This window comes from Lepisma saccharinum, chromosome 9 (assembly GCF_977018435.1).
Source record: "Lepisma saccharinum chromosome 9, izLepSacc3.1, whole genome shotgun sequence".
NCBI classification, from domain to species: Eukaryota; Metazoa; Arthropoda; class Insecta; order Zygentoma; family Lepismatidae; genus Lepisma; species Lepisma saccharinum.
In genome coordinates, this window is record NC_139237.1 from 84947754 (window position 1) to 84961047 (window position 13294).

At 37.4% G+C, this 13294-nt stretch overlaps 1 pseudogene across 1 annotated transcript in view; it reads left to right on the plus strand.

The window, feature by feature from the left end:
* The first annotated feature begins 4057 nt into the window (after positions 1 to 4057).
* The window catches only part of LOC145992214 (glucose dehydrogenase [FAD, quinone] pseudogene), a 34567-nt pseudogene continuing 25330 nt past the window's right edge, over positions 4058 to 13294 (plus strand). The window contains exon 1 of the transcript XR_014442153.1: positions 4058 to 4180. The product of XR_014442153.1 is annotated as a glucose dehydrogenase [FAD, quinone] pseudogene, transcript variant X2 (transcript). The remainder of the gene's footprint in view (positions 4181 to 13294) is intronic.

Consider the following 13294-nt stretch of genomic DNA (forward strand, 5'->3'; position numbering starts at 1 on the left):
ATGGCATATCAGCGCAGATAAGTATTATGTTTACTTTTAAAAGTTGAAACTTCATCGCAAAAGGCGTAAAAGGTCCAAAGGACTTAAATTTGAGGACCGGCTGGAATCACATAAAATGGCAGCCATCTTCGTTTTATAAAGAATCTACGAATAAATATTATACATGCATGTAGATACTTTAAATTAAAGGCCTATTTTCGTAAATATACAAAAGTGCTTAATTGGGATGTGGAAAGTGAATTGAACATATTATTTTACATAATTCGTCTTGGTTTTCGCCGATTGATAATCGAGCATTTCTTGCTGAATTACGACGTACAAATCTGCGAAATACCGGAAGAAAATCTTCTTAGAAACAATTTGACTTGAAGTAATAAAAGTAAATATAAACCTGAAATATGAGAAAAGGTTGATGTAAAGCAATATTTATACTTCATTGTACAAATATATACAAAAGAATGTACAGAATTTATGTGTGAACTTGTCTAATTCATTGTTCAATGTTGTTTAAATATATAGTGCATTAATACTCGATTTTGATAATTTTCCTTGAGTACTAAGGGTGAATACATACTTGTGTCAGTAATTCAACAACGTATAAATATTGAAAATTGAACTTTTCGTACTTTTATCATGTAAAAGATTGAAAACATTTTTTTTTTATTATTTTAAATTTGAATACTATCCCGACCGTATATTTCAACAAGCCGAGGAAAAAAAGGTCGCGTGATATCTTCATTTAATTATTCTAATAATATCTGGACATGAATACAAATTATGTACTTCTAAAATATGTAACCTTCTCCACTCACCTGTCTCCTCATCCCTTTTAGGTCCAAATATTTTCCTAAGGATCTTAATTTGAAATACTCTCAATTTATGTTTCTAAGTTTCGCATCCATATAATACTACAGGCAAAGTTACTGTTTTGTATATTTTAACTTTTAGTTTCTTAGATATTAAACGAGAAGACAAATGTTTATGCAGATAAAAGTAACATGCATTTCCTGAATTAAGCCTGCTTTCTATTTCCTCTATAATATCATTTTCATTTGTTAGTATTACACATAAGTACTTGAATTTGGAAACTGGTTCAAACGAGTTGTTATTAATAACTAGAGGTAAAATACCTAGATGATGAGACAAACACGCATCAAACCACAGGCAAGGGTGTTAGTCCAGCTATAGCAGACCTCGCCAGAGGTTCCGGGTTCGAATCCCGACATGGGCATGGGTGTTCTTCGAGGCTGTCCCTTCATCAGTTTCATCATATCATCACTCATCTTCATCTTGGCGATTTGCAAGAAGTTGCAGAAAATCGAAGTAAAGTAAACTAAATCAATCAATCCAGTCGAAAACCGTCTCTAAAGAACAAGTTGATTTAGTGCAATAAAACCTTGACCATCCAGTTCTCCTAGCTGCTGTAGGCAAAACGTGTCAACAATACCCAATCCTAACACGGACAAGGGAGGGACATAAACAGAGGAACAAAAAACACAAGGTGCAAGAAAAAGTCGATTGGAAAACATGAGGGGACAAAACGCCGTTATGCAGTGTCACGCGGACCGCTGACGGCCATCAAGGATACGCAATGCGTGTGAGGGTCATTGTCAAGGAATACGAGACGTAACGTGACCAGTTGGTGTCTCAAGGAAGTACAGTGGAGGGTGATATAACGCTCTGCCTACAATGCAAAGGTCGCGGGTTCATATACGTAATATCATCACAACAGAAAGCAGAAGCCTGCACACACGTTTGAGCAGCGTGGCAAATTCATTTGGTGGATAAATTGTATATTCTCCGTGACAGGTTTCCATGTCCCTCTTCCTACAGAAACCACAGCGTGTGGCACAGTTTATACCTGACAGCGTTACCACATCTTCTTCCTCTTAGCCCTGTCTAGTGAAAATAACCTATTTTTATCCTTTCGCTGTCCCGCCCACCTTCCACAGCGTATGTGGGGAAGGGAAAGATAGTTGGCAACTCTGAAGCAGCCGTTACTTATAGCTGTGGTTTTCTTCGGTGTATGGGGGATAAAGGCATTATCAAGTGCATTTAATAAAAATTTAACTGATTCGAAGGTATAACTATATAAATGAAGTTTTCCAAATTTTCTGCTTGCTTCTTCTTCTCGTGTAGCTATTTTAAGACGGTTTTCTGGCTCTTTAGGTTAATATCGACAAGAGGGCAAACACGATGCATGCCCTTTAGAGGATTAGAACCTAGGATCTTTGCGCGTTTCGTTAAACATTTTGCCAGTGAGGTAAGTTCTTCCATTCCTTAAAACAACCCAAGATGTAATGAAAAAATAATGAAATAGCAATTACTTTAGTATTATACGGACTACCTTCAATTAGTAGGCTATAGGTACCTAACTCAACCTAATCTAACCTTCATATCTAATTAGTTATGTTAGGTACCTATAGCGTACTAATTGAAGGTAGCCCGTATAATACTAAAGTACCACGTACATGTTCTCTCCTCTCACAACAGTTGGGGAAATGGGTTAGATGTAAGATAACCCACCCCTTCCCCTTGTCTTGAAAAGGCAGCGCACAACGGTAGAAAAGAGGAGAAAGAATGGGTGGAGCAAAGCAGTGCGCGCTGCTGCAAACGGCTGATAGCCGCAGCCGCGTTTTCCCCTCCATGTATTCACTATCTCTCTCTCTCGCCCAACTTGCGCAAGGGACTTGTTTTCGTTCGCTTGCTCCAGAGATTCCCGGGATAGAGTGTAGAAAGGAGGGGGGGTTCATACTATGCTCTATCCCAGGGATTCCCAACCTTTTGACGTTCGCAGCACCCTTGTCACAAAAACCTTTTTCTCTCCAATATTAATCTATTGAAAGAAAATATAAGGAACAAACACCAGAATAGAATACACTTTACTACAATGGAAATCACTCAAAACAGTTTCGTTTTATTAATGAGAGACTTGTGATTGATTGCTTAGAGAACAACTATTTTATATCACGAACATTTAAGAGTAACTAACTCATCTTCAGGAACGAGTGCATCGATCAGCGTCACCATCTGTTGGGCATGAGAGTAATTAATTCTACTTAATATTTCTTTTGCCTACTTACTAATAATATTTTTCTCGTTTTAAGTTTTTTCGTTGATCCCTAAAATACATCGCGGCACCCAGGTTGAGAATCACTGCTCTATCCTGAGGAAGCCACGGATCATTCATGCATTCCCAATAGGATTGATTCGCCAGTAGTGTTCTACAAATGATATTACAGTGTTATTATTGTGTTATGGCAGCCTTGCCAAGCGAGCGTTCAAATTCCCCGCTCAAGGCGAGCTTTCCACTGCTATAGGCAGAAAACAAAGCACGTGACATCTCCGGCTCCTGCCATTGAACGTAAGCGCCCACGTCATAACTGACGCAACGGACTAACAGACACATCTGGCGGGAAATGCCCCTTACGAAAACTTTAGATCCGGCCTATTCAAGGCGCAAAGATATAAAAATATCTTCCACATATTTAAAGGTTAATGATCAGCGCTGCTGAATGATATCTGTACATTAAGGCGTAAAAGTTCCCTTCAACAGTGTAGGCGCAAATTGCACAGTTCGCACTGGATCTCCCATTAAAATGGCGAGATGGAGCGCCTAAACCTATACGCGAATTATCTTTCCTGAGACCCGTTATACTTTATTGCTGCCATAAAAAACAGAGTAAAAACATTGAGTTGGCCGCAAAATATAGGAAGAAATCTCGTACAACAGTGATATACAAATGTACATTGTGATAACAATGAAAAAATCACTTCGTTCCTTTCTCTCTGTACCTCGACAATTCTCAGTCATTGTAAGCTGCATTCTTCTTAAATGTTTACGAAGGTACTAAAGCCACAAGGTTGATGAAACATTTTACAAAAAATCTTCTTATCATTCATCTTTCTCAGATCATCAAACCTTTTGGATATTAAAAGCCACATAAAAATTATAAGCTCTTATCTTTCGTCTGTTTCTTAATTCGAATAATTAACTTTCATGGCACCTCTGTGTCTTCGGCTTGCTGCAGGCAACATTACGTAATCATCCCAGCTTCCTAGTTTTGCTTGCGTTGTTCTGAGAGATACGAAACTGGTTGAAAATGTGTTGATATTTTTATCAAGCTCAGAGGGGTGCCTGTTTTCATTTGCGTTCCAGGTGTTCCGGCATTTGCACAAGGTTAATACAAGATTTTTTTTCTTCTCTCAAAATCAGTTAACTTATTTTGCAACACTCTTAGGTACGGTTGCATAACCCGCACGTCAGGGTTAAGTCCATTGTAATGCACAGTAACTTTTCTTATGGTAATGTCTACTTTTATGTAATAGTTCATTTCGGAGTAATTTCCTACGAGGTACGATATCCAGTAGTGTGTTTGATGCTACGGACAGCGCAACTTTTAAGTGTAGAAAAGGCGAGGCTATTTGATTGAACAATCAGATTTGCTTACACTTAAAACAAAGCCAAGAGAGGCCTATACCCCAATTTTTCAGGTGTGATATGCTCTGATTTTTAAGAAATTCTGAATTTCTAGTGTAGAAAAGGCGAGGGCTCAACAGATAGATTTACTTATATTTAAAACAATGGCAAGAGGGGCTTAAATCCTTAATTTTTCAGGTGTGGAGGTTCGGGTTTAAGTCCTCATAAAATGTGAAGCCTCTCTTGATGGCAAAATGTTAATATTGTTGTCTTGTAAACAAAAGGCTCAGGGTTCGAGTCCTGATAAAATATTTAAGATTGAAATACATGTTGCAAAATAATATCTCTACAAGTGAGATTTTGAGAATAATTACTGCTCGTTGATAGCCCCCCGATCTGAAAACCTGGTAAAAAAAATGTTTTACAATAATTTATTGTACAAAAACTGAATTTCTCAATTTTCTTATTTCCTCATGTTTTATAACCACTTGCTCAATACAATAGAAGAAAAGTGGGTAAGCATAATTAATTGCCTCCATGCCTTGCCGGCACGCAAGAGATAAAATCTACACGCTAGAAGGGAATAATAATGATTTTTCTGTGCGACACTGAAGGGGCCATTAATCTTTCTGTGCGTGTAACATGTCTGCAACGTGTAAAAGTGTAACAAAGATTATTGAGATAAAGATACATATTTTCACACAGTGGCAATGAACTGTACCCCCCCTATGTTGAAAGCAATTCTGTTCTGATAATATAAACCTAGACAAGGACTTAGAAAATAATATCACAGTTCAAAATCCAATTTTGTCTGTATAAGGGTCTCAGAACCTAGTAAAATGTGGGCATATTCCATTTGGAGACGTGCTAATATTGTGGCATTGTAATCAGGGGCTTTGGGTTCGAGTTCTGTATATATACAACTGCCCACACGTAAGATATTAACTGTTAGCTGATAAACAGTTGAGGTTTGTGTGTTGTACAACAGGATAATAGAACAAATATCTTCTAGAACTGCTCCGTGACTCTCTCATTTCTTACATCATAAACATATGATTTTTCTCCTATGAGAATAACACTACAAATGGTATCATCAGGTAATGCCTCGTGGAATTCACAGATAATTTTAATATTTGTTCTATCATTCACTACAACTTGTTTTCTTTTTGAAGTGTTAATGACAAACATGGGTCTATGTACTTTGAACTCATCTGGTGTGTAATACATGTCTGTATTGCCTGTAGTGACGCGTTTGAAAGCCGAAAAAGCTTCATATAATTTGAGGAAATCATCCTTGGACATGTCTAAATTGTAATTTTCTCTAGGAAAGACCTCATTTCTGCCATTTTTAAGATATATGTTCTTGACGTTGCAGTTATCAAATTTACTTGAATTTTTTTCCTGATTGTTGTGTCTTCCAGTCTGAAACAGTACTACCACAAAATCAGGCATGTCGAATTGAATACTGGAGAATGAATTTGTAGCATCAAACTCATAATAAGAACCAGAGGCGGGCTTCTGTACAGATTGATATGTGTAAAATTGCAGAGGAATCTGTGGATTTTTTAGGATATCTGCTTTGTATTTAAGAGCATAACTGGCTTCATATTCAACAACAGGGATTCTTAGCTCCATAGTCTGAATAATGCATTTGCCTGCATCGGGTAAGGTATTAGGCAGAGCTTCCCCTGTAGGGTTTAATGTGCTGTACCTCATCAAAGCATTATTATCGTTTGCAGCTCTTCTAAATGTAATTCTTAAACCACCCTTCCACATAATATCTTTGTAATCCGAGAAGAATCCTGGCAGCAGGCGCATGGGGAACAGCACTGTGTGGCTCTTGGATAATATTTTCTCACCAGCTTCAAATCCACCTATTTGGTAGTAAGAAGCCTCGGTTTTGGATAATTTTAGTGTGGCCAAAGCCGTGGAGGTAATGCCGGGATAATCCACTCTGTTTATAACAACGCCATGTTTTCTGATCTCAATTTCAGAGAATAGATGCGGCACAAAATTGTCTACAAGTCTTATATTTGTATTTGCCGCATAATCTGTTCCATCGAGCTTTACAACATCAAATTTGATGTATAGATCTGCTCTGTGGGGGTGTATAAAGCCGTCCCCTACATCAAGATCCACCTCTATCTCTGTGTTGGGTTGATTTAAATTTGCAAATGTCCTCCTGTTTGGGGGGAATGATTGTAGCTCATAACTCTCAATATTTTCCATTGTATGTATTTTTATTTAAATGTTAATCTCTATGATAGCAGTTGTTGTGGCTCCAGCAAAATCAACTAATTCTTCTTTTTCATTAGTGACCATCAATTCTATGTTATCTATTCTGTTGTGGCACACAGGAAAATATAATGTTGGTGATGGATTGTAGATGATGGGCTCCATGAATTCAGAATTAGGTTTGAATGTTGCAATGATGCCAGTTTGTTTGTGAGAGCCTATGCCATTTGATTTGGTGATCATACCCTCAGCCACATTACAGTGAATATTCAGAGTCTCTATGGCTAAGAATTTAGGTATATTCATAGCAGTGTGTTTGATGCCTGCTTCAAGTTTTGTGTTGTTCTCAAAGCCTAGCAGCTCTCCTATAGTATCCAGATCCACTGTTTCTGTAGCAGATACAATCTCTACTCTGTGAGTGACAGAATTTTGACTTAACACTACACCTCTGGGTAATTGAGCATTTAGAGTGGACAGATTATATTGCCCTGGAGTGATGACAATTTTTTGATCCCCTACTGCAATTGTGTTGTTGTGGCGTGTAATATTAGGGATCAGGTACATGCCATAAAATGCCCTCAGAGCTATTGTTTTGGGATATACAATGTCATCATGTAATTTGAGTTTCAATATTGAATTTTGGCTGGTGAGATGGAATACCCCCATGATGTTTCAGATACCACAAGGCCTTTTGAAAATTTTCAATTGATGGTTTATTTATTTGAGACATATATCTGAGAACAGATAAACACAAATGTCCACAATTAACATCTTTGAAGTTTTGAATACGGGCATTATTGTAATAAAGATTAGTTGATTTTAGATATTGTACTAAATTTTCAGGTGGAACACCTCCAAATGAATCAAACACAAATGCCTCATCTTTTAAATATTTAAGATAACAAATCCAGTGAGTGCCCTGGTTTTTGTACTCATCCAAATTAACAATGCCACACTCTTTGTTGAGTGGTTGTTCTGGCAAAGAATCAGACATGTACACACCTCTAAAATGTTTGATGCCCAGAGGCTTGATTAAAGCTTCAATATCTTGGTTTGTAAGAGGCTCTTGTTTTTTTTAAACTTATTCTTAACACCTTTGCCTTGTTTCTCCATGGCAAGGTTATGGCGCCTCTGCTCATCTAATTCTGCTCTATTTTTCTTGGCATCTATTACTGTTTTTGCTATGGCGGCTGATCCCCCGGCCAAGCTCCCAACGGCCCCGAGAGCAGCTAAGATGGCAGGGATGGTAAATATGAATCCCCCCACATGTGATTTTTTTCTTGATTGCTGTAATTTTTTTAATTGGGGGGTGCTAAGCAACAATTTCATACCATGGCCCTTTGCAAGACAAGAGCTTTTTTTCTTGCGCTGCTTTTTGGTCAAAAGGCTGTCAATAGTTTTAAGAGATTTGAGACCTGCATAAGGTATTTGATACATAACACCCTTGGCCTTCATTGTAGGTTTATTATATACATATTCACAGCCCCCACCCCAATTTTTGTTTGGTGTTCATAGCTATGGTGGTTCCCAATGCTGCTATTTTTTCACTCAAAGAAGCATCTTTGCTTACAAATCTGCCAAATGCAGCCTCTTCTAATTTCTTGTCTGCAACATGTCTCTTGTCAAGATCAGTATGTGTGTTGTATGCTATGTCATGGTCTTTACAAGCAGCATCGAGGGGATTTACACCAGGATCACCTCTGTTTAATCTATGATCCAATTTTGTACCGGGACCACAATACTGATAGCCTGGAATGTGAAGTTCAAATGGCAGCTTGTTTATAATGTCATTAACCAGTCCCCGACCCTCAGAAATATTCCAAAATTTAGGTGGTAGAGTATTAATAATTTTTATAAGATATCCAATCCCCTTAGTGTCATTCACTATAAAATTAGACAATTTGGTGCTTATCATGTCCATAATTCCAACCTTTTCATTGTAAAAATTGTGGTTCCCAGCATTTTCCTCCCCAGCTATCACCAATAACCTATCTACAAGTTTCCTGACATCATCAACCCACACAAATTCTTTAGGTAGGGTGTTGTATTGTTTGATTCCACTGCCAGTCTTGATCTGTGACCATATGGGCTTGATTAAATTATTGTATTTTGCTCCACTGCTAGACTTGACTCTTTTTTGTGTGGGATCATTGTTCTGGTATAGAGCATCTGATTTTATTAATATTTCTTTGTAATCCTCATAATCTTGATCCGTATAGCTGCCAGGTCTCTTCCTAGTCATCAGTTCCCATAATCCAGGTGTTCCGGAGTACTTAACAAAAGCACCTTTTTCTCCAAGTCGAGATTCTGAATATACAATTATATCATCTCCCATAAAAGTTACTCTGAAATTTCCAATTCTATGTATGATGCTCCCATCAAGCTCCGTGTCGGCATATAAGCCAAACACCTCATCTTTATTGTCTTTAGGTGTGGTTAAATATTTTTGAGCAAGAAGACCCAATTCAATAGGATCCTGACTAGCTTCAATTCTTCTAGGAGCAACAGGACTAGGTGTATGAATACTGGAAAGTGGGGTGAATGGATAATCTAATATGTTCCTTGCAGCTACAGGTACAAGCTCCGTGATCAAATCTTGATTTTGCTCTGTAACAGTTTTGATATTCTTACCTAAATTATTAATAGCATCAATTACAGGCTGTTCTGCTTGTTTGTGTTTTTCATAAATTCCCCGGTTCTCTGATTTCCATCCCTTAAATCTTTTTACAAGATAATCTCTTAACTTAAGATCATCAATAATTGGCCTTTTCATGGTTATTTATATACGTCTCTACGTCTAGAAAATCGTTGATTTTATTTCTGTATTTTCCAGTATTAGGTGTTCTTGTCATATCAATTGTGACAAACCCATAACTGTCTTGATTCCAGCACCTACTGCAAAACTTGGAAAAGTCATTGTAGCTCAAGTCCCCACCTACATATTCATCATGTATGTGTTTGAGGTTGGTATGATCTTGATGAAACACACATATAAAATTGCTGTTGTCTCGGATCAGCTGCTTCGGTATTTTTGAAAAAGTCTGTGCCAGGTAGAAGCAATCAATGTTTTTGTGTCGGCCCTGTGTAAAAAAGTTTCTAACCTTGTTTTGATTATCCAGTATAATGTCATCAAACACAACAACAGAATTATCGAGACAGTCATGAAGTGGCTTAACATCTGGTTCAAAAGTGGCAATATCCAATCCATCATATAGCTTCATCAGCTGCTGATATTTTAATTGTTCCAAGCTCTTAGAGAAAACATACAAGTGCCTGTTTTTCCAGTCTAACCAGTTGGGTGCCAATAAAAAATTATCAACCATTAGTGTAGTTTTACCACAAGCAGATGGTCCAACAATAAGACACCTAATATTATCAGGCAGCAAGTTGCCATTTCTCTTATTCTGCTGTTCAGGTTCTGGCAGCCTTTTTATAACATCCCAGGTGCTCATATTATTATTTTGTCTGCATCGATCCAGCTGTTTTCCGGATGACCCAGCCATTTGACAAGTAACTTGTTGCCTTTTCTGCGGATGATTTTTTCTATGAGATATGTGTCAGGCTGTTTAGTTTTGCTGAGCTCTTGTTCATAGAACCTGCCTTTGAGAATTTCTCCTCGGTGATCCTTTATTATATAAGTGTTAAGGGTCCCGGGTTTAACTTGAACCACTGTAAATAATTCTGTACTCCAGTTTCTTGTAAAGCCTCTCTTGAATAAGTGCTTATATTTGCTTATTCTTACTTGATCCCCCACCCTGTATTTGGCCTTTCTTGTTGTTGGCTGATATCTAGGATAATAAACAGTGCTGATCAATTTTTGCTCATCAGATGGAGTTACTTCAGAGGGTTTCATGTTGATTGTGGAATGGACCGAGTTGTTATATTTATGTAGAAGTTCTGGAAGAATATTAATCCATTTATAATTACCTTGAAGTGTAAATTGTTTATACATAAGATTTTTTAAGGTTCTGTTGAATCTCTCTACAATTGAGGCTTTGAGATCACTGTAACTCGAGTAATGTTTTATTGCCTGGCTTTTAATAAATTGTTGGAACACAGAATTATAAAATTCTTTGCCATTATCTGTTTGCAAATAGCGCGGGGATCTTCCACTCTGATTAATGATTGTCCTGAAGGCTTCTGTAACACATGCTCCAGTCTTGGATTTGAGTGGCACAGCCCAGGCAAATTTTGAAAATGTGTCTATGACAGTGAGTAGATACTTGTAGCCCTTGTTGATTTTGTCTAAGTTTTTCAACTGCCCACTTGCCATTTCAATCAAGTCGCTCTGCCATAAATCATCTATGCCCTTTGTGACTACTGGGAGTCTCTTATAATTATGTCGGGCCTGTCTGTGTAATTCATCAACAATAATTTGTCTAGACATAATATGTAAACAAGAATATTGCAACTATGGGGTGTTCAGCAGCTGAGACTGCAGGATTTTCTAAATATAATTTGTCTCCAATATGTATTTTAAATTCCAAAGTGCCATCATCTTCAGTATAGGCTGTTTCTAATGTATTGGGATCTGTAAAATCCTCTAATTCTACACTGGTGATTTTTACTTTGTTATCAGCATTTGTTATTGATAAGGTGGGGTAGTGGTGTGCCTGTGGCTGATGCCAATATTTGATCTTGATTGGTCTCAATGTGCCCCCAACAAAAAACTGGTAATAAAATTGTGCAGGGGACAGCATATATATTTTGCCACCTGGTGTAAATGGAGAATCATATTCTTTGTTGGGGATGCTGTACAATTCAAGAATTACTGTATGTTTTGGATTCTCGATTATGCCTGTTATTTCCTTTTCTGCTGTGAGCAATCTGCTTGTTACAGATTCAAGGTGCTCATTGATGGTCCTAACAACATCGTCATGGCCTGGCTTGATCTTTATGTCCACAATAAGTTTCTTGTATTGTTGCACAATCTCTTGTAGCTGGGTGGCAAAAACAGACAGGGCATTTGCTTGATTGGATTCCATGGTTCCTAGCTGTTGCTTGATATTAGCTACAATTTGTTGCAAATTTTCAATAACTGCCAATTTTGAATTTTGAGCAGTAAGATCATGGACCTGTCTTCTGATATCCTCAAACAGGGCATGCAGTTCATTAATATGTTGATTAGTTGGTAGAGTGGCCACTGTCTGAGTGAGTTGTTTGATCTCTGTCTGGATATTCTTGATATCTTCTGATTTCAATATCCTATTCACTGCCCTCTTAATATTTTTAAGTTCCTGTGATGTAGGCAGATTTGATACTGTATTTTGCAAAGATTCAAGTGCCAATTTCACATTATTTAATTCAGAAGCATCAGCCACATTTTGCATAGCATTTTGGAGCAGGGCTATATCTGCCTGAGTGGGTGTGGATTGTTGTAAAATTTCAAGCTTTGTTTGGATATCATCAATCAAATGATGAAAATGAGATAGTTCAGATTCAGTGTTGAGGTTTTCAAGCTTTGTGATTTGGTGCTGGACACTAACAAGTGTATCTACAATCCCAGGCAATCTGGATTCTAGTACATTTGCCAAATCACTTTGCACTGCTGCTATTGTACCTTCAAGATGGGTTATGGAACTTTGAATTTTTCCAAAATCTTCATATGTTTCAAGTTGCAGCTTGATATTTGCAACACTCCGAGTTATTGCATTCAAAGCATCAGAAGATGGCAAGTTGTTCATAAAATTTTCAAGTGTCTCAATTTTTTCTTTAACCTCGGCTATGGCATTGTTCAGAGGGTCCAGATTAGGTATCTGGAGTGACTGAATCTGTTCCTTTAGAGTGGAAATCACTAGATCAAAATCTTCTTGTGACTTTATGCTTTTGACAATTGTTTGGAGCTGTGCCTGGACATTATTTATCTGCTCTTCCAATTGCTGTTTCAATTGCTCAGACTTGGTGGCCTGGGTCTTAAATTTGGCTTGAAGAGCTGCTACAGCCTCTTCTAAACTTTGAAAATTATCTAATGTTGCCAAATCAGTATATTTCTGAAGCAGCAATTTGAGTTCAGAATCAATTTTAAGAAGAGGGTCCATGCATTGTGATTGCAAATTTGTAATTTCTAATTGAAGACTGGCATTGAGTGTGGTTTGTAAAGCTTGTAAATCACTTCTTAATTTCTTGACTCTGACATCAAGCATCAGAATCTCATCACTGTGATCTTCATGCCTTGTATGGCCAAATATATCATTAGGCATTTTTGTTTTAATGGTTATTTATTATTGAGTATCTGATTCTTAATTCTATAAAAAAAGGTATAAGCTTATCATAAGATCCAGGGACCTCAATATATAAGCAGTCACCAGCAGAAACAGTATATACAGTGCCAGAAATCATGTTTGAGTGCTTAATTCTGTAAATATTTCTCCCTACTGAAATCTTGACATCACCCTCAGGAGTTGTAATAAATTGCAATTGACCACCTACAGGTAATTGGTAATGATTTAAATTATTGTTAAATATGTACAATGTTTTACCTGTTTCATCATCAACATCTGTAAGTATGCTGTTCAGATGAATAATTAACAAGCCACTCAGTTTAGACAGCATATCAGGAGAGGGTTGGGGTGTTGGCAGGTCCATAATAGCCTGTTTTTTGAACCCAAATAAGTTCATGGGCATGTTTATTTATTTCAA